Raw genomic sequence first — 26,567 nt, 5'->3', positions numbered from 1 at the left:
ATAGTTTTGTTAGGGGAACTTCTCCTTCTCACCCCACCCAGAAATTGGTTCTACATGCCAGCTTGGCTGTACATTCCCATCAAAATGGTGGATGAGAGATAATTTTTGTAGTCCAACTTTAAAGACAGCAAGACTCCCCAAAAAACTGCTAATCAGCTGTTGAAGTTGGAAAGTGTAAAGAGTAAGGTAAATGATGGCGATATACATATGCATATTGGTGTGAAATAATGTTAAGCTTTTTCTTTTCATCTTGAGTTTTGATAATTGGCATAGAGTTGTGATGTTCAGGGATATAATGTACACTTGTGTTAGCTTTTATGCAACATTATCAGTACCCGAGGAAACTCCAAAAACATTGATTTGGTGTAGACACAGGATAGACAAAACCAAGCCCTTATGCATAGCATACAATGTAAGATTTTATTTATTTTTCCATCCACATAGGACTGATTACTGGCAGCACATTCGAAATCACTCTTCAATTTCAGACAAATCACATCCAATGCTATCAGTTGAAGCCAATGATGTCATTGAGAAGGTCTCCCGTTGAAAGGGAACACTAACGGTTGCATCTGTCAAAGCCACAACAAATGGCACTAACTCCTGACCCTGGAAATGCATTCAGAGTTTGACACTCATACAGAGTGCCACACCTCTTGCCATACCTTGGTGGCATGGATCCTACAGGGAAAAAAAAGACCTTGTGGTTGCTTATGGAAAAAATAAATCTAATTTTTCACTTCACCCACATTGTTCTTTATTAATGATGGAAGCTCCTAGATAGATTACCCTTTCTTATAAATATAAATTTTTATTATTTTTTTAACATAAAAAACACAACAACAAAACATAAAAGTATCAGCTCCCCCATATTTTTGTACACACCGTAAGTCGGTTGGTCCATCGGTTTTGTGCATTCACCTCATAGTCACAATTACAGTTACTTTATATAATACTCTTATCAATACAAATTTATAAATCCTAATATCTCTATTAAAGAAAAAAAAAAAAAAATTTGACTAAACTTTTATTCGGTCATGCCTTTATGAGATAACTATATTTTAAATATTTTATTCTAAAACAAATCTTATAATCATACCAATTCTATCCCAAATATGAAAAAGAAAGAAACAAAGAAAACTATTATATAAATATAGTATCAAAACCAATAAAAAGAAGGGAAAATAAAGTCATTATTATTCCTTATTATCTAACTTTTATATTTTAATATTTCATCATTCAACCATTGATAGAAAAGATCCCAAACTAAATAAAATTGTTTATCTTCTTGCTCTCTAATTTCAAAGTCAATCTACTCATCTCAGCACATTCCAAAATTTTCTTTACAACTTCTTCTTGCAATGGAATTTTCTCATTTTTCCAATTTTTGCAAATACAATCCTAGCAGCAGTCAATACATTTACAATCAAATATTTCAACTCTTTACTATAAGTATCTGGTAGTATTCCCAATAAAAAAACTCCGGTTTCAAGTCTATATGCTTCTTTGTCATTTTTCCAGCCACATGTGGATTTTAGTCCAATATTTTCTAGCATCCTCACAAGTCCACCACATGTGATAGTATGAACCAGGTTTCTGATGACATTTCCAACATTTTTCGGATTTGTTCTTAAACATTCTTGCTATCCTTGTCGGGAAAATGCCACCTGTAAAACATCTTATACAAGTTTTCTTTATAGGCTGTAGACATTGTCATTTTATAGTTTTGCGACCATAATTTCTGCCATTTCTCTAAATCAATCCCATATCCAAAATTCCTCCCCCACGCAATCATAGTTTCTTTAACTTGTTCTTCCTCAAGCTTAATTTGCAATAAATAACCATACAATTTTTAATCACCTTTTCATCAGTACCCATCAAAATCTTATCCAAGTCAGTTTGCTTATCATAAAATCCCTCTGCTTTGGAATCCTCATAGTACTTTGAATATATTTGCAAATATGAAAACCAATTCATCCAGATACCTTGTTCTTCCAATTTTTGCATCGATTTAAGTTCACCCTTTTCATCTAATAATTCCCCATAGTTAACTGTTTGTTCCTTTTTATAGATTATAGGATAAGAAAACGCTTCTATAAACCGATAACCAAACTGGAATTTTCAAATAACACTGTTTTTTTATCTTCTCCCAATTCAACCACAGAGACTCCCGTATATAATGCCTTCTAAAATACCCCTGTGTTTTAGTTCCTTGTACCATAAAAAAAGCATGCCAGCCCAACAACAAATCATGACCTTCTAATGTCAACAATCTGGTTTTCCTTAATGTTATCCATTCTTTAACCCACGTCAAGTTTGCAGCTTGGTAGTACAACTCCCAATTAGGCAGTCCAAACCCTCCTCTAAATCTAGCATCCTGTAAAAGCTTTAACTTTATTCTTGCTTTCTTACCTTGCCATATATACTTCAAAACAATTTTATTTAAATCCTCAAAATATTCTTTTCCAAGCCTAATTGGTATTGTTTGAAACAAAAATAAGACTCTGGGTAAAATGTTCATCTTAATTGTTGAAATCCTTCCTATTAATGACAATTGTAAGTTCTCCCATTTTTTCAAGTCTTGAGCTATCTGTTGTTTAAGTTTAATATAATTATTCTCCTTCAATAGTACTACATCTTGATGTCAAATATATCCCCAGATACTTAACCTTGTTTGTAACTTGAATTTTTAACAGTTCTGCCAACTCTTCCCTTTGTTTCAGCAACATATTCTTTGACAAAATCTTTGTTTTATCTCTATTTATTTTCAAACCACCACCTCCCCATAGACCTCTATCTTTTCCAACAGTTTGAGGCTGTTTCTATAGGATCTTCCAAGATAAAGACTAGGTCATCTGCAAAGGCTTGTAGTTTAAATTCTTCCTTTTTAATTTTCATTCCTTTTATAGTTTTATCTTCTCTGATATTTCTATTCAACACTTCCAAAGTCAATACAAATATCAAGGAGAAAGAGGACAACCTTGTCTTGTGCCTTTTCTTATATTAATAGGATCTGTAAATTCTCCCTCCATCATTACCTTAGCTGTTTGTTCATTATAAATTGCTTCTATTGCCTGAATAAATCTTCTAGCAAAGCCCATCTGTTCCATTAAAAGTAACATAAATCTCCAATTCACGTTATCAAATGCCTTTTGAGCATCTAAAAATATCAAAGCCATTTGTTTTTCAGGATGTGCCTCATAGTATTCCAGGGTGTCCAGAATTACTCTCATATTGTCTCTGATTTGTCGCTTTGGCAAAAACCCATTTTGGTCTGGGTGGATAAAGTTATTCAAGTACTTTTTAAGTCTTTCTGCTAATATTGAAGCAAAAATTTTATAATCTGCATTTAGTAAAGAAATCGGTCTATAATTCTTGATTTGCAGTAGGTCCGCCTCCTCTTTTGGAATAAGTGTAATGTAAGCCTCTGACCATGTTTTAGGTATCATCTTTTTTAACATAACTTCATTCATAACTTCTAACAGTGAAATACACAGTGATTCTTGAAAGATTTTATAAAATTCTACAGGAAACCCGTCTGGACCTGGTGCCTTTCCATTATTTTGTTTCTTAAGTGCTTGACTTAACTCCATCATTGTTATATTACTTTCTAGCATTTCTTCAATCTCTTTAGGTATCTTAGGTAGATTTGCATTCTGTAGGTATTGTTTAACTTTCTCCTCATCAATGTCTTCTTTCTTATACAAATGCTTATAAAAATCATAAATAATCTTTTTTTCTTTGCTGCCATAACAAATTTTACCTTGATCGTCTATTAACTGCGGTATTTTCCTCGACTCTTTCTCCTTTCTCAATTTGTATGCTAGCCATCTACCTGGCTTATTTGCATCCTCAAAATAATTCTGTTTAGCATTCCTAATTTTCTGTGCCAGTTCTTCTTTCTCTATTAAATCCATTTTATGTTTAGTTATATCCAATTTCATTTTAACATCTTTTCTGTGTGGCATTTTCTGTAATTCTTTTTCAAGTCCCTTATATTCATCATCCAAGGCTTTAAGAGTTCGCCTTTTCCTGTTGTTCTTTTTCTTGTATAGTCTATTATCAAGCCTCTAACATAGGCCTTCATTGTGTCCCAAACATTCTGTATTGAGGTGTCTTCTTTTCTGTTCTCTTTAAAGAAGAAGGCCAATTCTTTCTCCATCCATTGTATAAATTCCTTATCCTTTAAAATAGAATTATTTAATGTCCATCTCGATCTTTTCCTTTGTCCCTTCCATTCCCTTTCTTAACATTAATTAACAACTGTGAATTAATATAATTAATATGGAAAAAACTGTCAAACTCTAAGTGAACTTATGGTATTTAGTGTACTGTCGAGAAAATGATACTGAAAATTATTGATATAATTTCTATTACAGAAATGTTTGTAAAACTTTTTAACGTTTTACTTTTTGTAAACTTTTTAATATTTGGAACTTTAATAAAGTACTTTTTTAATTATTATTTTTTAAATTACCCCTTCGTCATTTGATCAGAAAGCTGGGCCAGGCATGTAGCACATCCATTACTTGTAGCAATGAGAAACATTGCATAAACTGTTGATAAAGAATTGTCCCTCATTGTTCTTCTTGAGCAATACTTAGGGCAACACTTGCCTTTGTTCCAGGGTCCAGATTAATCTAGTCAGTTCTATTGTTTGGATACCTGAGACACTAATGCAAATTTTGAGGAGCAATGGAAGCTAGGTATCCTAGGATTCTTTCGGTCCTGAAAGGTGCATCCTGGGCAGGGGTACAATTCTACCAGTTCGGACCTGTTTGGTAGAACTGGTTGTTACGATTCTGTGGAGTTCAGAGAACTGGCAAATTGTGCCCCTGGCTGGCCCCGCCCCTCTCCACCCTCTCCTCCCTTTCCCACTCAGTCAGTCCTTATTGCGCATGCACAACATCATGTGCATGTGCATTATCACTGACTGCATTCTTCCTCGCCCGCCCCATCCCTCCTTATGTTATTTCTTTTTTTTTCCTCCCAACAATCAGCTGTTCTGACAATCAGCTGTGCCGGGATCCCCCTCGTTGTCTTACTGCTTCACCCAGGAGGCTTTCCTGAGGCCTAGGAGACAAAAAGAGGTGCGCAGGGAGTGTGCTGCATGGCTCGCCCGCACTCCGTTTTTTGCCATCTGGGCCTCAGGAAAGCCTCCTGGGAGCAAAAATGGCCTCCGAGGAGGCTTCCCTGAGGCCTAGGAGGCAAAAAAAAAATGGAGCATGAGAAGGGGTTCCTGCGAAAAAAGAGGAAGTCATGCCCACAGAACCGATAGTAAAAATATTTGCACCTGGCTCAAACAATCTCTGGACTTGTTTATTGCCACTATGGCTGGATCAATAAGGATGTTAACAACCTATTGCCTGGGTTCAGAGAGAAGTAGAAATAAAATCCACCCCTGGACTCCTGGGCCTCCTGAGTCGAAGGCTACATGTATTCTACCCATCTATTAGCGAATAAGGCTGTACACAGCCTTTGAAAGAGGCACTTAGCAACTCAAGTGGAAAATAGCATCCTTCGTAGAGCTGCATCTTTTGTAAGGTTTGTGCGTTTTGGAGACGTGGAGACTTTGATCTCAACTAATTCCATCGTCAGATGATTCTCCATAGCCTTTCTTCAAAGCTCATTGAAGTCCTCACCCCACCACCCCCAAATTAAAGAGCTAAATATAATCATTTTTTCCCATACTATTATACTTACCAACTCCTCTAAACCATATGGTCATACATTGGTCCTGGTTACTAGAGCAGGTTTTGGTAAGACAATTGGGACCTCCATTGGGACAATGATAACATTCCAGAGCGTCCACAGCTGAAAGAGAGTAGAAAAAGAGCAACTCAATCCCTCATTTCCATCAGCTATCTTTTAGCTAACATGTTACATCGATGGGATTTGGGAATAAAAATGCTGAAAATTATTTGCATGAAAGATTTTGGAAAGTCCGAGTGCTATGGCTCAATTTCAAATTCAGTAAGATTTGAGAACTGAGACCTCTGGGAAAAATGGCAAATGGAAGACAGCTCTGCTAAAAATGGAACTGCTGACCATGGCAGATTGAAAAGTCTCTCAGAATAAGCCTGTGCTTGTATTAGTACTCAGCTTGTCGTTGCCTTGGATCAATTTAGCCTTTCTTATTAAGTATTGCCTTCTGTTTTTTCTCTTGATGCCCCTTCTCTGCCTACCTAGAATTTCCCAGACACTGCAATATATTGCTGAGAGCCAACCGGGTACACCTGTGCTGTATGAACTAATAGAGGTAAGAGGACAGGAGAGAGACCTGCAAGGTTATGCAGGGTGGCAGTAAGGAACGGTTTTAGCTTGGACTGTCATATTTAAATAATAGGCTTTGAGTTCTTTGGCATTCCTTGACCTTGAAAGTTTAAAAAGTCAAGTCCATATTGCTCTAGGCAAGGCAGGAAAAATATTGATCTTTGACTTAGCTCTATTGTACACAACCCTTTAAGAACTGGTTCTGGCAACTGCAGCGAAGCACCTGAATGGGAAAGGAGAAGAGCATGCTAGTTTATTCCTGGGAAGAAAAGCCTAGGAGTGGGCAGAATTGGCCAGTGCTGGCCCTTGTGCCCCAAGTACCACCAAATCCCCCTTTGATCCTGAAAGAAGCCACCCCTCCATAGAAAAAGAAACCACGAGGCAGCAAATAATCCAAACACTCATACCTCAGGCAAGCTCAAGTGTAATAAACCTAACTACAAAAAAAAAACCCCCACAATTAGCATTAGAATGTAGCAAAAGAGTAAACATGGTAGCTGTGGCTTGTTGGACCAATTACTAGAACAAACAGACACAGGAATTAGATTTCTCAACCTTGCTTCCTTTCAGGAACAGAGATTACCTTCCTCCTTCCAGAATAGGGAAAATTATCCCATCAATAAACACAGGATTAAACATCACCAAGCAAAGCCCTGTCTGGCTCATTGGCAGAAATGTCACCAAAAACCAATTTTAGACAAAAACTCAAAGGGTATACAACAATCATGTTTGAATGTCACTCTTTCTAGCTTGCCAAGAAACTTTGCTGAATGTCACTCATCTTGTTTTCTTGCCATTAAAAAGGCCCTCTCAGTTTTAACAGGAGGGGACTGTGAAAGAAGAATGGTCAATGTTGACTGATCATGACTGATAACTTACCTTGTGCCCAAAGCATTGCAGCAAGAACGCACAAGACTATTTTTCTCATTGTTTTTCTGGAAATAGATTGTCTGCAATCAAGAGTTGAAAATGAGGGTCACAAGCTGTACATACAGAGCCTCTAGTTTAAAATATAAGGTATATGTAAGATTTTTTTTCCCTGTATATTTATTGTATAAATAGGCACATAATGAATTTTAAAAAATGTTTAAGAAAAACTGAATCTTACCTTTCGTACAGCTGAAGTAAAACTGAGCTATGGTTTGCTACCTGGGTGATACAACTGCAAGTATATATATAGAGAGGTGCCTTCTCCACTCCTCCCTCTTTTTTTTCCTCTGATTTTGGGAAATTCTTTCTCTAAAATCCCCTATTCTGCAATAATTGTGATGTAGGAGTTTTTAACAGAAAGGGAAATCCATTTCTTTCTCAATGGGTAAATACCTTAAGGTAAGGATCAGAGTGCAATGTTCTGGATTTGCAAAGTAAGGATCATAGTGCAATGTTCTGGATTTGCAAAGTAAGGTTCAGAGTGCAATGTTCTGGATTTGCAAAGTAAGGATCAGAGTGCAATGTTCTGGATTTGCAAAGTAAGGATCAGAGTGCAATGTTCTGGATTTGCAAAGCACAGGGCATGCTGCAGCCAAGTAGTTTTTTTTATTTATGGAGTAGGCTGACAAGCTGGCAAGATGTCAAGTTTGCTGCTGATGCTTTAGCTGTTCTCAATTGCACAAAATGAAAATATTTCCTCCATCCATCCCTCTAAAGTACATTAAATATTTGTTCTCCTGTTAATTATATAATGTGGAAAATTATAAATTTATATAACTTGTACAAATATATGGGGAATCATATGTTAACTAAACCTGGACTCCACTGAGTTACTGATCAACAGCCTCTGAAATCCTATAAACATAAACATAAGAATTAAATACTTATTTCAAGTTATAAAAATACATATATTGTATATATGTACATATATATTATATATAGGTCTAAGTATGTTCGGGTCTCTTCCCATGTAAGATTAAGAGTATCTTGGTGATGTTTCGGCGAGGTCTCACTTTCCATCCTTAGGCTGGTGCTTTCGGCTTCATGCGAGTGCAAGCAGTGTGTGATTGGAGCTGCCGTCACTCTCTATATATGTACATATTGGCAAAAAAAAAATTCAGAAAATAAAATACAAGCTGAATAGTCAAGACCTTGTTGATGATCCAAACTCAGTCAAGGACCTTGGAATACTCATCTCTAATGATCTAAGTGCCAGAGCCCACTGTAACAACATAGCCAAAAAGGCATTAAGAGTTGTTAACCTAATCCTATGTAGCTTTTTCTCTGGTAATATCACACTACTAACCAGGGCATACAAAACATTTGCTAGACCAATACTCGAATACAGCTCATCAGTCTGGAACCCACATCACATATCTGATATTAACACAGTTGAGAAAGTCCAGAAATATTTCACAAGAAGAGTTCTCCACTCCTTTACTCGTTGCAGAATACCTTATGCTACCAGACTCGAAATTCCAGACCTAGAAAACCTAGAACTACGCCGTCTTCGGTCCAATCTAAGTATAGTATATAAAATCATACATTGCAATGTCCTACCTGTCAATGAATACTTCAGCTTCAACCATAACAACACAAGAGCAAACAATAGATACAAGATAAACCGCACCAAACTTGATTGCAGGAAATACAACTTCAGCAACAGAGTGGTCAATGTCTGGAATACTCTACCTGACTTTGTGGTTTCTTCCCCAAACCCAAAAAACTTTAACCTTAGACTTTCTACTATTGACATCACCTCTTTCCTAAGAGGTCTGTCATGGGCGTGCATAAGTGCATCACCGTGCCTACCATCCCTGTCCTATTGTTTCTATTATTTTTCTATTATTTTTCTTATATGTATCCATTTCATGTATTCATAACTATATTTATCCATATACTTATTATCCTGTAAGTGATTGACAAATCAAATAAGTGAAATAAATAAATAAATAAACAAGCAAACACAGAAAACTGAATTAACACAATGTAAACATAATTATAATGCTCACAGTTCAAACGAACAGACTCAACCCAAACCACTTCATTTAATCAACCCCTTTTCTGGCTCAACACATACACCCACACCCCTCACGTGACATTCTAGCATAAGCACGTACACATTTCCACACCCAGGACAAGCCCCCCATATAAAACAACCCTTCTGTACCCCATTCCTATATTTGTAACCCCATAGGCAATTGACACACAAATCTGTGTTTTAAGTGGGGCTTATTCAATAAGCCAAAGCTGGTGGGTCCAGCTTTGTCATGGTTTCATTGTTCCCCATTTTAGTTAAAGAAAGACTAGCAGTGCGGTGATAAAAGAACCACAGTCTGAGCCAGACACAGACCTGGATTATGGGGCCATTGCTGTTGAGGGTTGGGGATAAGATGAAATAGTGTGTAGTTTAGTTAACCCACCAAAGAAACCTGATGGCCACAACTAGCTTGCTATGTGAACCTAGCTTTGTCTAACTTGAGGCTATTCTCGAGCTTATGTTGGCTGTTCCACTGTGTGAATGGATTTAATCACCCTCATGTATCTATATCTTTGCAAATTATCTATTACGTTGATGGGAAAAGAAAGGTGGGTATAAGCAAAGAGTCTATAGCAGGGGTGTCAAACTCAATTTCATTGAAGGCCGCATCAGGGTTGTGTTTGACCTTGGCGGGGCAGGCGGGGTGTGGCCAGGGTGGGCATATCCAGCTCAACATCACTCATGTCAGGGGTGCCTGTGGTGGCCCGAGCACTCAGACAGCAAAAATGGGTTTTCAAGCTGTTTTCGTTTCTAGGATTGACTGGTTTGGTCACCTTGCAGTCCAAGGGACTCGCAGGAGTCTTCTCCAGCACAATAGTTCAAAGGCCTCAATTCTTTGGCGCTCAGCCTTTTTTATGGTCCAACCATACATTGGAACTGGGAAAACTATATGCACTTTTGTTGGTAGGGTGATCATAGCACACATTAAAAATGAAATTCTCATGGATAGAAGGAAGTGAACTGCCAATAATCATTTCTGTCATCCTCACCACTCTCTGCACAGCCTTCCTGTCCGAAACAATAATATTTCCAAACCACACAATGCTACTATATGGCAGGATGCTTTCAATCATCCTTCTATAGAAAGTGGTAAGGATAGGAGAAGGAAGATGCGCTCTTCTCATATGACACAGAAAATGCATGTGGTGCTGTGCCCGCTTCACCAATGTTGCACTATTGTGAGGTAGAACACAAAGGAGGATATAAAAGATTGTTCTTTTGATAGTGAAATGTGTGTATTAAAGAAATGAAAAATGTCAGATCATAGGTTCATCTGTCAGTCATTCAATCATATTTGTCAAGCAGGAAGCTTTGTTACAGATAACCTTGCAACAAAAGCACAAGTGTACTGCCGGAAACTAGAAGCTGTGGAAATTCCCCTTTAACATTGATTAGTGAGAGGGGAAGGTATTTCGTTACTGTAGCCTAGCAACAGGGGGGCTGTATTTCAAGTAACCAATGAAATGCTGACAAGTTATATTTCTGTGGTTTGCAGCTTCTGAAATGTATATATGTGAGTGTAAAATCTACAGGAAGTTGTTCAGATGTTGCTTTGGCTAAATTGCTCTGAACCTTTGCGCAAATAAAATTATTTCTGATTCCAAGGTCTTGTAATTTCCTGCAACATTTATGGTGACTCCACTGGGACTTGGAGCGATATTTCTCTGAGGACGGCATGGACCAACCAGTGCCCAGCCGGGGCCGTCTCGCTGAACCTTCAGCCAGCACAGATGATTTATCCAGGAGGGGCAGATGGCACCGTAGGAGTATCTGGTGGACAACTGACTAATCCAAGAACCTGAATGAAATCAAAGATAAGTGACAAAATAACGCCGGCTGGGAAGAAGATGCCTGCAGGCAAGTATAACTATTGCGGAATTGTAGACCCACTCGTTTTGAGAGTGGAAGAGGGGGCCTGATCACCCCCCCTGGGTCCAGGATTGGTGAATCCTAACAAGGCCCAAGAGTTGTGTGGGTGGTTATGCCATTGCAGTTCCTGTTGGTGACCTTTGGAACATCCAGCATCACAGGTCAGTGGCAGTGTCTAGAAATGGGTGGTGGAGGAAGTGTCCCCTGGACACCTCTTCAGTGTATGCTGAGGAATTTTAAGAAGGGTTTTAGTGGAGATTATGGAAACCCCAAGGCCAATACAGATGACTTTAAAAAAATTCTGTGAAAATGGTGGCCCAAGAAGTTTGAGTCCTTGATAAAATGGGGGCAACTTTATCATTTTAGGAAGATAATATGGTACTAGTTATGAGGCATTCTCCAGATGGGATGTGGCACGTAATGTTGGCCCAAGAGGTTTGAGTCCTCGATACTTGGCAGGAGTTTGATGTGCAGCAATTATGGACAGAAGATAATCTGCCAGGATATGCAGGGCATCATGCACCACTAGTCATTCAAGAGAAGCCTCTGGCAGTGCCTGTTGATTTCCAGCAGAGAAGTTACCCTTGCCTCATTGCACAAACAATTCAAGATTAAATTACCAAATTCTTAAAGGCAGGCACTTTAACAACTATTCACTCCAATATGTTGGTGATGTGTTAATAACTGGATAGACAAAGAGGAGGGGCAGTTACATAGGTTGGGGAATCTTGACAAGAATGGGGAATTCTTGTAGTTATTGCAGCCAACTTTCTTGCTGCAGGAGGCAGAGCGAACCCTTAGGGGTGACTAACACATAGGGGCTTCTGAGACTTTAAAAATTGGCATTAGCTCAAGCTCCTTTTATGGGACTTCCACCCTTGAGAAATCTTTCAATTTGTATGTGGACTTAAAGAATAATATGGCTCTTGGAGTCCTGACTCAGGAAAAGGGAAGTTGGCAACAACCCATGGCTTATTTCTGAAAACAAAACATAGTTGTGACATGTCTGGCAAGCCAAAGAATTAAGTTGGCTTTTTTGGATTGGACTTAGAGCTGTGGGAAGCAGGTAGGCAGTGGTTAGGGCCCACAATCACATTTGTGATTGGAACAGCTCCTTGAGTTATCCCATTGCTCTGAGAACAAACTACAGGGTGCTAAAGAAAGAAAAGTGAAGATTTAAAGGGACAAAACCTCCCCAGTTCTGGAAATGTGTGTGTGTGAATGTGTCTGTGTGTAATCATTTCCAAACCTGGAGGATGAGACCCTCTAACAACAGTACACACACACACACACACACACACACTCAAATGGAGCTCATTGGCTTGTGAAAAAGCTCCCAGAAAAGAATTGTAAGTAATGATTGATTTGCTTGGAGAAAGAATGAAATTAAATTTTTGTGTGGGAAATTGTCTATGCAAGCAGTCTGATTACAGTACAAATGTGTGAGTATGTTGATGATAAAAAAAGTTGGTGTAAATGTCTGTGTGTTGACCCCCATCCCAGATTAAAAGGAGAGTACTTTCATATAAAGAAATGGCATGTGCAAGGAAATGAGAAAGGTCTCATGAAGAAATGTGTGTGATTTACTAAACCTAGAGAGAGAGGGAGAAACAGAAAATTAGATGGTAGAAGAAGATAGTGAAGAATAGGGATGTCAGGAGTCATTGCACCTGAGGTTCCACCAAGAACACTAGATAAAATTGCAAGTGGGACCAAGAAATTGTGAAATTAAATTTTTAGTGGATACTGAGGCATCCTGGATATCTTGAAGCATAATCCCTCTGGGATGCCACATTAGCCAGAATTTGAATTTCAAAACCAAGAAATAAAAATCAACCCATGCTACATCAAAATCTAAATTACAGTACGTAGAGAGAGAGAGAGATCAAATATCTTGGACGCTTGATTAGTGAAGGGACTAGAAAAATAACTCCTGCTAGAATTGAGGGAATTATATCTCAACACATTTCACAAACTAAGAGAGACTTGAGAAAGATTTTGGGACTGTTAGGCTATTGTTGACACTGGATAATAAAATTTACTGAAATAGTGAAGCCCCTTTACATTAAATTGCTTGATACTGAACCATGGGGGGAAAAAATTAAAAACAGCACTTAAAACAGCCCCAGTTCTCTCACTACCTGATGGGAGAAAACCTTTCCACTTATTTGTACCAGTCTGTGATGGATTAGCAAAAGGGTTCTTAACTCAAAAATGGGGAGGTCTCTTAAAACCAGTAGTCTCCCTATCCAAATTAATGGACCCTGTAATACGGGGGGTGGGGGGTGGCTGGTATGTATTCAAGCTATTGCCACCACAGCTCTCTTAGTACAAGAAAGAAGAAACCGCACCTTTGGGGAGCGGGCTTTGGTGGTTACAACCCAACATCAGATCAGGAACATCCTGCCTCAATGAGCTCAGAGATGGTTAACCAATTCTCGTATCCTAAAGTATGAGGGAATCCTCATAGAAGACCCTAATTTGGTATTCTCTACAAACAATCATGTGAACCCTGCTCAATTCTTGATGGGAGAGGGAATAAGTGAAGGAGACCAGCACTACTGTATAGATGGAAGTGCCAAAGTAGCAGAAAGAGAGATGAGATGTTTTTGGGGATCCCATATTATGGGAAGGAGGGTTTGCCTAGAACTGATTAAACAGACAAAATTGTGAGAAAATATATTCTTGAATTGTCCCAGTCTCTTTCTCTTTTAAGACGGAAAGGGGTCCTTGCACAAACACCACCCTTGGACTTGGTTGTACATAAATTTAAGGTAGGACAGTGGGTTTTGATAAAATCCTGGAAGGAAGAAAAACTAACTCCAGTGTGGGAAGGACCTTTCCTAGTTCTACGTACCACAGAAACAGCTGTTTGTACAAGAGAAAAAGGGTGGACACCTTCCTCAAGACTTAAAGGGCCTGTGCCAGCCCCAACTGAGTGGAAAGTGAAGTCTGACCAAGGAGACCCACTGAAGATCACACTCCGGAAAAAAGTGGGGGAAAAAGCTAAAAGAACTGGTGGGCGATATCCTTACCTGGGATAGGGATAGTGCTGATTGTCATTGGACTGTACATTCCTTTTCTATTTAGGACTGAGTGGTTGCCAATGTTATTTCCCCAACTTAAAATAACAACCACAGAACAAATCCCACTGCTAAATTTACCTGATGTGCTGGTCTTATAATTATCCTGAGACTGGTGTAAATACTGAGTGTTTGGATGGTGGGAGTTGGGAAATTACACTGAGTGAGGACTTTCACAATAGAAAGGAGAGAAGCTTTGTATCAAACTTTTATGGGAACAAAGTGGCCTAAGAACCCGTGAACAATTTAGGAACCTTGAAAAAGCAACACGACCACCACCAAAACCAAAACCAACAGTGTGATTGCCACTAGCCCCTAATAAATGGGAAAAGCCAACTCCAGCATCAGTAGCCAGAGTTGGGAGATGAAACTATTAATTTGCAAAGCAAAAGATAAGAATTTAGGAAAAATGCTGAGCTTAAAATGTAACTAGTAGAAATATAAGCTCTCTATGCAACTTATTACAGATTTTTTGCAGATATATCTATATATATATAAAACTTACTGCAAGTCAGCTAGGTGTCAAAAGAACCTGAACGCCATGCAACAAGAAGAAGAGAGGGGGAAATTGGGCGCTTCAAGAAGACTTTTGTGTGCTTTGCGTATGTGCGTGTGGAATCAAATATGGGAGATTAATGGGAATCCAACGAATTTGGATCATGGGTGGCTATATGTTTTGCCCAATGGGACACACTGGACTGGACTAATAAAAATGTGACAAGTAGTAAAGTGTGTTATTGTGAGAATCATGAAGCAAATAACAGCAACTGGACTGCCCCAGAAGGTATGTATAAGGTATGTGAAAAATATGCCTATACTAGCATCCCCACTGGGTGGTTTGGACCCTGTGTAATGAGATTCATAAGGCCAATCTTTCATTAAAGCAACATAGGGGAATCCTTATCAAAGGAGTGAATTCAGGCTTGGAAAGCAAAGAGCCCTTGAATCCCTAGATACCAAACATAGTGATGCCCCAGATGCTTGGAATTCTACAAGGGCCTACACGTAGGTGGAGCATGGCACTCTGGGAGCTAATGGACATACAATTAGACTACAAACTGTGGTAGAAACCCCCTTAAAAGAGGTGACTGCAGTTGTGAGAACCTTAGCCAAAGGAAAGTGTGGAAAATAACATTGTGCAAAACCAGCTAGCCCTAATAAAAATTTTGGAGCGTAGCAAATTGGGTTGGTGAAGGGTTCAACAAGTCTGCTGTATTAGGATTCTGGGTTCTAATGTTTCTCTCCTGTTTGATTCCCTTTATAAGAGATGTAGTACTATCAAAGTTTAAAAGAATAAAAAGTAATAAAAAGAATGAGGTTATCTCCTTTTGAAATGATGTTTGGAAGACCCCCTGTTATAAGTACTAGTTTGAGAAATAATATAGGGGATTTAAGTCAATTGGGGGATTCATGGGTGAGCCTAATGGTGGGAGAGTTAAATAAGCAAATACAAGAAATCCAACAATATTGTGTGTCCCTCAGCCCACCATTTTTGAGTATCCCCAGTCATAATATTCAAGTGGGAGACAAAGTATGGGTAAAACACTAGAAAGGGGAAAACTTGGAGCCTAGGTGGAAGGGCCCATATACTGTGGTCATGTGTTCTTCACTTGCAGTAAAGATGTTGGACTCCAAGTCTTGGATTCACTGGACTCGAGTTAAGCCCTCAGTTGATGAATATTGGGAGGCAGAGCAGGACAAGGCCCATCCTTTAGTGGTACGCTTGAAGAAGCACCCCCTATAACTGCCCTACCAGCAATGGGCAGGCAACATACGGGGCAGAAGAGGCCTTACTGGTGTTACTCCGGAAGCTGACTCTCTACTTACGGCTGAAAATAAGAACAAGTAAAACAGATGTTAGGGATAGAGTATGTGGTGGAAAGATACATTCTTTTGAATTCTTTTAAAGGATTTTATGTATCAAAAGGGAGTTGGACTAGATGACCTAGAGCAGGGCTCCCCAACCACCGGGCCCCAGACTGGTACTGGGTTCATGGATCATTTTGTACCGGGCCGCAAAGAATGAATAATCGTGATTAAAATATATATAAAAGTATGTTTTTGGTTCCGGGTGTCTTATTTTGAAAGACAACCACTTCTGCCCTTGCCTAACTTCCGCGCTTGACTCTTTGGCGCGTATTTATCCTGCATCAGCAATGCAAGCTAGCCCTCGCAAAATGAGTTACGGATTCATCGCAACAGATGATTCACAAGCCCCACACCCACTCTGTGTAATATGCCGTGACAGATTTTTGTTATTGGAACCTTCACGCCCCTACCCGGTCCTTGAAAAAATGTTTCTGCGTGAAACTGGTCCCTGGTACAAAAAAGGTTGGGGACCACTGACCTAGAGGGTCCCATATTTGCAAACTGTTATGTTTAAATGCTTGTCTGAGTTGAAGACCTACAAGAAACCACATGTTTCCTGCCCAGCTGCCTAGCTAAGAGTTTCCTGTTCAGTTTGGTTAAAATTTCCTGTCTCGACAGAATACCAAAACCGCAAATATGCTTCAAAAGGAAACGAATTTTGTTACAGATAACCTTGCAACAAAACCACAAGTGTACTGCCAGAAACTAGAAGGTGGAAATTCACCTTTGACATCGATTAGTGAGAGGGGAAGGTATTTTGTTACTGTAGCCTAGCAACAGGGGGGCTGTATTTCAAGTAACCAATGAAATGCTGACAAGTGATATTTCTGTGGTTTGCAGCTTCTGAAATGTATATATGTGAGTGTAAAATCTATAGGAAGTTGTTCAAATGTTGCTTTGGCTAAATTGCTCTGAACCTTTGCGCAAATAAAACTATTTCTGATTCCAAGCTCTGAGTCGTGTAATTTCCTGCAGCATTTGTAAGACCAAGATCATAATATTTAATTGTGAGTTCAAGAATTTAAGAGAGAAAAGACTGCAACTGGCTGACCAAGTGCACTCAGCATATAGTCTGTTCATCTTCATAATGGGGACCATAATGGAGACCTAGAAGATGAACAGACCTATGGAACAGCTGTCCTGCCCTACATAAGAGGTACTACAGACAAAATCAGTAAGATACTACACAGGCATCACATCAAGACTGCCTTCAAAACAGACAGAAAAATAGCAGACATCCTTAGAAACCCCAAAGATAAAATTGACCTGGAAAATCAAGGCATATACGAAGTCCCCTGTGCATCATGCCCGGGCACATACACTGGACAGACCAATAGAAGAATAAGTACCCACCCGGATGAACACAAAAATGCAGTCAAAAAGCTGGAACACACTTCCTCACTAGTCCAACACATGAAAGTCACAGATCATAGCATCAACTTCAATAGCACCAAAACCCTAGCCACTATAGAAAACCCCAGCCACAGAATTATCAGAGAAGCCATAGAGATTGAAAAAAGAAAGCATGAAAGCATGAATAGAAGAGATGATGCCACCAGACTGTAAATTATTTGGAAGCCTGCACTCACAAACAAAAAAATCTCCACACCACAAGCCAGGCACAAACAGATCCCCCCTGATACCTCCAGCTCAAACACACCCCAACCAGGCACCCAGATGAAACCTAGCTTCCTAACAAATGATAGCCATCCATTTACTCGGAGCCAAGATGCACTAAAAGCCTTTAATACAGGAACACAATGTTGCCAGCCAATCAAGACAAAAAAAGCCACAAAACAGACAGAAGATATTAGAAATACCAATCAAGCAGAACACAGCAAACTCCAAGACCAATAAACACAGACCAAGACTCCCAACCAATCAGGATGAAGGAAAAACCATTCTGGCACAGCAGTAGGCTAGCCCCAAATTTAAAACTGAAACAACTGTAAAAGTCTGACTCACAGACGAACACAATACAGAAGCCTGATGATGGCAGATGAGATTCTGCCGAAACATTGCTACAACTTTAAAAGCACAACTATAATGACATGGGAAAATACCCGAACAAAGCTGAATATCATATATGTATGTATGTATGTATATATAGTGAGACATTTGTTAAATGAGTTTTGACCTATTTTACTACCTTTCATGCCATAGCTGTTAAGTGAATCACTGTAGTTGTTGTTAGTCACATGGTTATTAAATGAATCTGGCTGTCCCATTGCTTGTACAGAAGGTCACAAAAGGGGACCACGTGACCCCAAGACACTGCAACCGTCGTAAATATAGAGTCAGTTGCCAAGTGTCTGAAATTTTGATTACATGACCATGGGCATACTACAAGGGTTGTAAGTGTGAAAAATGATCTTGTCACTTTTTTCAGTGCCGTTGTAACTTCAAACAGTCACTAAATGAACTGTTGTAAGTTGAGGAGTACCTGGATATAAGCAATCACTGTAGTTCGAATACTGTCCCATTTTGTACAGAAGGCAGGGGCCCCCTGGGGGTCGTGCGCAGGGCCAGGGGAAGCATGTCCTTTACCCCCCCCCCCCCCCCCATTCATCGCACAACAAAACAGCTAGTATATAGCTTAAAATATTTTAGCAGGAATAAAATCAGATCATGGGCTTTGTTATCATTCAACTGCCCAGTTACGGTAATTGTCTCACTTCATCAGTTCATATGGTCAGCAAATCTGGAATGGTCTCCCTATCTGCCTTCCATCTGCAGTGGTGTATATAATTTTATCCCTTTGTTGAGCATGACATGTCTCATCCAGAGCAGGGCAGATACAGGATGTTCAAATCTGTGCTGTGGCTTTGATATCACCAATTGCAAAAGTTTGGGGAATTCTTATGTGGTTTGTTTCAACCAACCCTCTCTACAGTTCTCCTCTGTTTCTTTGACAGAAGACTCTAATAGTGCTTCTTCTTTGATAACAGGATTTTTATTATGATTGATCCTAAAGCAGTCTCCAAATTTCTATAGGTGAGTTTTAATTTTTTTAAAAAGAAAGGAAAATGTGATTTAGAACAGCATTTCTCACCCTTAACAACTTTTAAAATGTGTGGATTTCAACTCCCAGAATTCCAACATTTTAATGGTGCTTATGTTGAGAAATACTGTTGTAGAATTGGGGAAGGACAACTAGATAATCAGCTAAGATAATAAAAACCATGCTAAAAAGCCAAGCTTTTATTTTACATCTGTAAACCAGAACTGGATCTTGTAGCAGGAAAAAAGATAATGCTGTTGACAAGACAATCCATTTATTTGGTGTCTTATTTTATTTATATGATTTTATTTTAACCAAATACAATGTAAAATACTTTTTATAATATACCCAACCTTGTTTACGCTTATGCTTTATCTTTTCTAAAGATAATGTTATCATTGCTTACTTATCTTTAGAAAAGATAAAACATAAGCGTAAACAAACACCTTGGAGGTTAACTGAAGAGAAACAACTCTTGGAGGTTAACTCAGGAGGACCATCTTGGAGGTTAACTCAAACCTGTCAAGAAAAGAAGATAGTATGAAAAAATCGTAAAAGAGCAAGTATCTCAAATTCTACCTGAATCATCAAAGCCATCGAAAATCAACAAAGATATGCTGGCCTAGGGAAACCTTCAATGGTGATTACACAGAATAGGAATAGCTCAGGGGTGGGCAAACTTTTTGGCTCGGGGGCCTCATTGACTTTTAAAATTTGACAGACGGGCCGGGTCAGCACAAGATACGATACATATAAAAAACTGCAAAATCTCCGCAAAAATCAAGTCACTGCGCCTAATGCACCACCTGGTGTCGAAATGCCTCTCATTACAAGTCAAAATCAAATGAATGCAATCATTCAATCATTCACATCAAACCTTACTTCTGTACCAATCTTTGGCGGACCGAATTAAAAAGACCAACGGGCCTGATGTGGCCCGCGGGCCGTAGTTTGCCCACCCCTGGAATAGCTCCTGAAAATACGTTAATCTTGTTTTGAGAGAAGAAGGGAGAAGGATTTGGAAGACTATCTCTCTCTTTCTCTGCTGGCTTGCCAGATCAGGTACACTAGAAAGACTCAATACTGCCTTCTAGTAAGTGAAAAACAAACAAACAAACAGAAAAATTGTCATTTTGTAGTAGGAATTGAGACTCACAGCTTGGGTTCCTTTTGATTTGATTGCTTATTGTACCCTATGGCTATTATTAAGTGTTGTACCTGATGATTCTTGACTCTTGATGAATGTATCTTTTCTTTTATGTACACTGAAAGCATTTGCACTAAGACGAATTCCTTGTGTATCCAATCACACTTGGCCAATAAAGAATTCTATTCTTTCTCTGTTTTGCAGGCTGTGCTGTTTAACTGCAGCACACCTCTCTCAAGTACCCCCCAAAACAGTCTGACCCTCTTCTACAGGAAGAAGACCTTCTCTACAGACTCTCTTCTACAGGAAGAAGACCTACCTGCCCTGTGGACCAGACTCCCCTATGAAATATGGAGGATTCTTATTCTTTTAGCCTTTCGTGCAGGTTGAAGCATCGGATCAGGGTGAGAGGTGAGCCCAACACATGTGGATTTGGGATGAAAGTACAATGGTATCTTGATAATGTATACTTTTGCTGAGATTTTTTTAAAAAAATCATTTCATGTAATTAGCCTCCCAGGATCGTAATTATATAAGATGGCTGTTCACATGACACTTTTGGATAAATAAATGCTTGTTCTGTGCCAGTGAGACAAGAGAGAGAAAAAGCTGCCTTGTCTATTCTTCTCAGTGACTTCAATACTAACAATACATTTCGATTAATTGAAGAAAAAGCTGAAGATAATGTTTCAAGCTAACATGAGGACCACCAACATGGTTTTCCACAAAAAAACAACAACCTGCTTTTAGAGAATGGATTTATTTATTCAATTTACATGGCTGCCCAACTTACATACATGACTCTAGTCAGTATACAATTTTAAAATAAACAATCATCTATTACAATGACTAAAAGGGTTTTTTTTTTTAATTTAAAAGCACAAAAAACAAAACCACACAACAGCTGGGGAATCACACAAGCCGTTCAACAGAGCAAGGAAACAGGGCTCCAGCCTCAGGGAGGGTAGAAAGGCCAACACAGTACAAGCCAGAGAGGAGGGATAGTATCTTCCAGAAGACGGGTGCCACAGCAGAAAAAGCTCTTTTTTGGCTTGCACCAGTTTGCACTCCTTGGCTGATGGTATCTGTAACATGCCTCTCTTGCCAGATTGGATAGAAACAACCAGGAAAAGGCAGTCACATAAGTAAGAATATTATATTGATTTTAACATAACTCTAGGCTTTCTTACTTTAAAAAATGTTATAGAAACACAGTAAGGTTCTGGCAAATATCTAAAAAAAAATCAGTGTGCAGAAACCCATTCTGAAATTTTCTACCTGTCATAAAAATGGGGAAATCTCATGTTAGGTCATTTACAGAGTCAAACTGTATACTATGCAAGGGAATCTGTAATCAAAAGGAACTTTCGGAGGGAGAGAGGCAAAAGAATTTAAAAATCCAAGCAGCATCAAAAATGCCTGACAGATTGTGATCATAGCTTATATGATAGCTTATACAATTAATTGCATGACATGATTCACAGGACAAATAGCATTTAAGAATAATTAAGTGGAAGAGATTTCAGCTGAATAAAGAGTAGAGGATAAAAGACCACATCCCTTCCAATCCATAACCTTGCTTTAATTCAGACATATCTGCACTGTTTTAATCTTTTGCCAAAAAATGATGAAGGTCCATTTATAGAACAGAATACATAAGGACTAGTTCGATATTACCTATGGAGTTTTGAAAGTATTCTAATTTAGCTCAATAGCTCCCTCTGGCAATATCTTTTCCCAGTTGCAATCATAAGAAAACTATTAGTTCAACCTTTTCTACAATATGAAGCAAAATAAAAGGAAGTTCTTGGGAACTACATTACTTGGTGTGTGAAAATACAATAGAGGCGGGCAGCATCCTGCACCTAATTTTGTAGAACAGGAATTATTCAACATGATTACAGATTTCCTGACCTATCTGACTTTTTTAAAGACGACTTTTGCATTAAAAGAATAAAATAGGAAGATATCTTTCTTGAAATTAAAACATCAGACTTTAACACCATATTAATTTACGTAACTTTTTTTTTAAACAAGTTTTATTGATTTTACAAACAAACAAACAAAACAAAACATAATTAAACATTAAAAACATAAAACCTCTTTCCATTGTAAATCTTTACAAGACAGGTAACATATTGTTTTATATCACATACTTATAATTTATCCCATTTCCATATAAACACGTAAATTCCCTTTACCAAATTCCACATTGTTTCTCTTTAATCATTATTCAATCATATTTCCTTTCTAATTTATCTGCTATTCAATCATCACATTTATATTTTCCTCTGGCTTGTTTATAATTATTCTCATCTAGTCTTCCTCCGAGATTTTATTATTTAATTCTTAATTGAACACACACACATAAGACATAAACATAAAAACATAAAACTTTCTTTTAGAAGGTAACTTGGCCCCAGATTACCTCTTTTTGTATGGACTTCAATTGAATTCATGCTCTTCTTATATACCATTACCTATCTTGTTTACCATTCTATATCTATTATATAACTCCTCTCCACTTTTGCCTCATCTTAATTCTGTTTTATATATTTAATCTTGCTTTAAAGAAAAATATGTTTATATCTTTTGTCCATTTCTCCATTTACATCTGTCTCATTTCCAATTTAAAAAAGAATAGTTTCCCCTGGAATCACTAATCAGAGTATGATGCCTTTCTATCATTCCCCTAAATTAAAATTTAAAATAACACCTAAATCCCAATCAGATTCTGCTTAGTACATACTACTATTTTAGAAACCAATACTACAATAATAAATCCATAACAGTCAACACATTAATCCATTAAACTCTATATTTAAACTAATATTTTAAACATTCCCTTTAGTATTTTATTAAAACTTAATATCATTCATTATTAAACATTTTAAAGTTATACCTTAATATTTTAGTCTTTTATTAGATCTTAAAAAGTTCTGATTATCTACTTATAATACAAATACCACTATTACAATACTCATGTGTACTTTGCAGAATCCCCCGTTTTTAAAAAATCCCATACATTACCCATTATCCCTAAAAAAATTTCTTTTCTCCATCTTGTTTTATACCTTTGTAACTTTTTTCCCCCTTTTCCCTTTCCTTCTTAGCCCGCCTAAACTTTTTACCCCCTCCTCTCCAAACCTCTGCCTTCTTGGTTTCCCCTTTCTGTTGCATTCCTCTTTCCTTTTGCTTTCTAGCATTCTGTTGTTTTTGCATCTTCTTTTTCTCTTTCATAAATATTTTTTTATTTCTTAAGTCCTTCCTTTTCGCTCCTCTCTTTCTCCTTTCTTTCTTAGTCACACCATTTAGTTCATTAAAAATGGCTTCTTCTTCCTCGGCTTCTTCCAGCTGTTGTTTAATTTGCTAACACATGACAAGCGCCATATCTAGGAAACAAAGGGCTTCTCCCATAACATCTTTGCCTTCTTTCCTTATTTTTAAATATTGTTTTTTTAGTTCATCAAGAGATAGAACCATTTTGAACTGTTTCTTCTTCTTTTTCTGCATCCTCTTCTTATTATTAAGCCAATCAGTTATTTCCAAACTTAAAACAGTTCCCAAAAGTCCCAAAATCCCACAGTCATCAAACAGTCCAGGCAGAGTACAAGCTTCTTCTTTTTACAATTTCTCTTCTAGGGGTGAAGTCAAATTAGGGAAAGAAAAAACGTCCAATCTGTGCTTTAAATCTTTTTTAGAATTAATTTCTATTCTCTTTATCTTCAAGGCATCTCCTCCAGCAAAGTCTTAGAGTAAAAAATTTTTTTTTCCAAGCCTCTCCCTTCCCACTTATAACAAAGGAGTTTAGGTTTTACCTTCTATCAAAAGGCTGGTTTCCCTTGTCCATTTGTTAATTCCATAAGGGAGGGAGAGTAACTTCCCCTTTTCATCACTTTTCTTCATAGCTGAAAACATCAATCGGGAACATTGTAGCGTCCAGGCCAATACTTTCCCAGGTGTTAAATATGTCCTTAAGGTCCCAGTTCGACCAAGAAAAAACTTTTGTTTTAAAACTCCTTCTTCTTCCTCCTGCACATTCTTTATCCAGTTGCCGGCTTCTTTATGGCGGCCATTAAGACCGCCGCTCCACCATCTTGAGAGAAGGGGGTTATTGCCGGCTGGGGAGGGGGTTTGCGATATCCCTCAACCCCTGTCCGGATCCCCTTTCTTCAGCTGCCCCAACAGGGCAGCCTTAGCCTCCAAATCTGTCAGGATCGGAGGCACCAAGGCGGCTAGCACAGCAGGGATCGCAGAGAAAAGCGAATCCCTGCTGTCACCGAAGCCGACAAACCGGAAGTCCATTAATTTACGTAACTTTTTTGTTATGCTTTGAGTCAGCATTGACTCTTGGCAACTGCATGGACTAGTCTCTGGAGTTTTCTCGGTAGCATTTTCCGAAGTGGTTCATCACTGTTTCCTTCCAAGGTCTGAGAGAACATAACCAGTAAAAGTCACCTAACTGACTGTGTGCCTAAGGTAGGGCCAATGCTCAGAATCTCCTGGTTTCTAGCATGGTATCTTAGCCACTAACAGAACCCTATAATCTCAAATTATTCATCAGGAAAGTTACTACCCCTTATCTAGTGCATTTCATTCCAATACCATTCTTCTAATTCTCTGTCCAAGTAATACAAAACTTTCATTATGTCAGCTGATTAAAAATGACTGATCAACAATGCGAAAGAGGGTTTTGAGCTCAATTACCTATCTGTATATCCAGTTCTTCCTGCACTTCCCACAAAAATTATTCCTCTGAGACTGGAGAGGACAGTGGACAGGCACCAGAGGAGCTGTTCCCCCTCCCACCTTACTGTTTTTCATGGGAGGAGAGAAATGAAGGAGAGCAGCTCCTTCACTACCAGCATCAAGATAGCATCAGAAACTGACACAGGAGACCTACTTTCTTTTATTTTCTGTGGTAAGAAATCGGGATGTTTTGGTGTTGCATCCTGGTTTCCTTGCTTTGCCTGGCACCTATGAGTTGGCAAGAGAAGTAGGAGTGATGTCTTTGTGGCATAGTGGGAGAGTCTTGTTTCTCCTCCTGCCAAATTGCAAAGGGCCCTGAAAATTCACCAGGAACCAGAGAGCATGCATCTGCACCCACTTCAGGTGCTCAATGGGCGAAAGCCAGCTGCCCAACCTCTTATCTTAGGTCATTATGATTGCACGTGAGACAGACCGGATAGTAGCAGCTTGTGCTGGGAAAACCTCCAAAATCCAGCTTCTGAAGTGGCGCAAGAAAAGACAAGCGGATACTGCCTTTGTGTTGGGCTAAGAGTAAGTTAAGGATGACACTGGGCATTGATGTCGTCATTAAGCAGTTAGTAGGGTGTCTTTGTGCTGCCAAGCACAGGTTGAGCAAATGAGCTCCAAGACATAGTGAAGGGTTGTAACTCAGGAACATGAGCTTTGCATGCAGGTTTCCGATTTAGGCCCCAGTCTCTCCAGTTAGTGCTGGGAAAGAAACCAGGAGAATAGTTACAATTCGATGCAGTCAGTGATGAACAATGTAAAGCACAGTCTGAGCCAATGCAAACCAGTTTCACATGTTTCTATTCAAAGCAGGCAGACTTGCGCATGCGCACCCTCCAGGCTACGTTGTAGCAATGCACTCAATGAGCACAAATTATAACCTCATCTTACTGTTCCCCCCTCACTTCCAAGCAAAATTCTGGTGGACACTCGTGTGGGGGATATTTTTGGAGGGAAAAATACATCTATGCATTGCAAGACTTCATAATCTCTTACTCTGAAACCGAATAATCAGCAACGCAATGCTAAGGTCCCCATTCAGTTCATTATATTCTTCTTTTTCTATTCAGCTCATTTTTTCTTCATTTTATTTCCAGGGCAAGTTGCTGCCAAGATAGAATAGAATAGAATAGAACAACAGAGTTGCACGGGACCTTATAGGTCATCTAGTCCAACCCCCTGCTCAAGCAGCAGACCCTATACCATTTCTGACGACCAAAACACTCCTCCTTTTCCTGGGGCTCTCTAGGTGGGTTACAACTTACATCATCCCTAAACAGTCACCCAGGGATAGGCGTGTAGGCCACCACCTCCTAGAGCACCAGTTACACGCAGGGTCTGAGCCATAGCAGTCATATATTAGAAACGCTACCCGCTCTCAGGTCGTCGGGGCGGACACTTCCGCTTCCAAAGGACCTTCCGCTTGCATTCCCACCGCCTCCATCCCGTAACCAACAAACTCTCCGTCTGTAATTTCCTGACCACGGCTCTTGGGGGCGCCTCCGTGTGCGGCTCGTCCGCCCTGGATTAGTTTAGGCCAGCGAGGGCGTAGTCCTCTGCCTTTTCCTTGGCCCGCCCCGCCCCGCCTTCTTCTCCGAG

At 39.0% G+C, this 26,567-nt stretch overlaps 2 long non-coding RNA genes across 2 annotated transcripts; one reads left to right on the top strand and one right to left on the bottom strand.

Annotated features, from left to right (window-relative positions):
- Positions 1-401: 401 nt before the first annotated feature.
- LOC113452576 (uncharacterized) lies at positions 402-8,264 on the bottom strand. The gene is made up of 4 exons (XR_015740822.1): positions 7,382-8,264; positions 7,153-7,223; positions 5,704-5,814; positions 402-681 (listed from the first exon to the last, which is right to left on the bottom strand). It is a non-coding gene; the product is annotated as an uncharacterized LOC113452576 (long non-coding RNA).
- Positions 7,072-17,014, top strand: LOC148128027 (uncharacterized). The gene is made up of 2 exons (XR_015740823.1): positions 7,072-7,290; positions 10,850-17,014. It is a non-coding gene; the product is annotated as an uncharacterized LOC148128027 (long non-coding RNA).
- The last annotated feature ends 9,553 nt before the right edge of the window (positions 17,015-26,567 follow it).

The sequence above is a fragment of the Pseudonaja textilis genome, chromosome 1, assembly GCF_049901715.1.
Source record: "Pseudonaja textilis isolate UNSWEBS1 chromosome 1, rPseTex1.2, whole genome shotgun sequence".
Lineage (NCBI taxonomy): Eukaryota > Metazoa > Chordata > Lepidosauria > Squamata > Elapidae > Pseudonaja > Pseudonaja textilis.
This window is presented reverse-complemented; position numbering and strand designations above follow the sequence as displayed.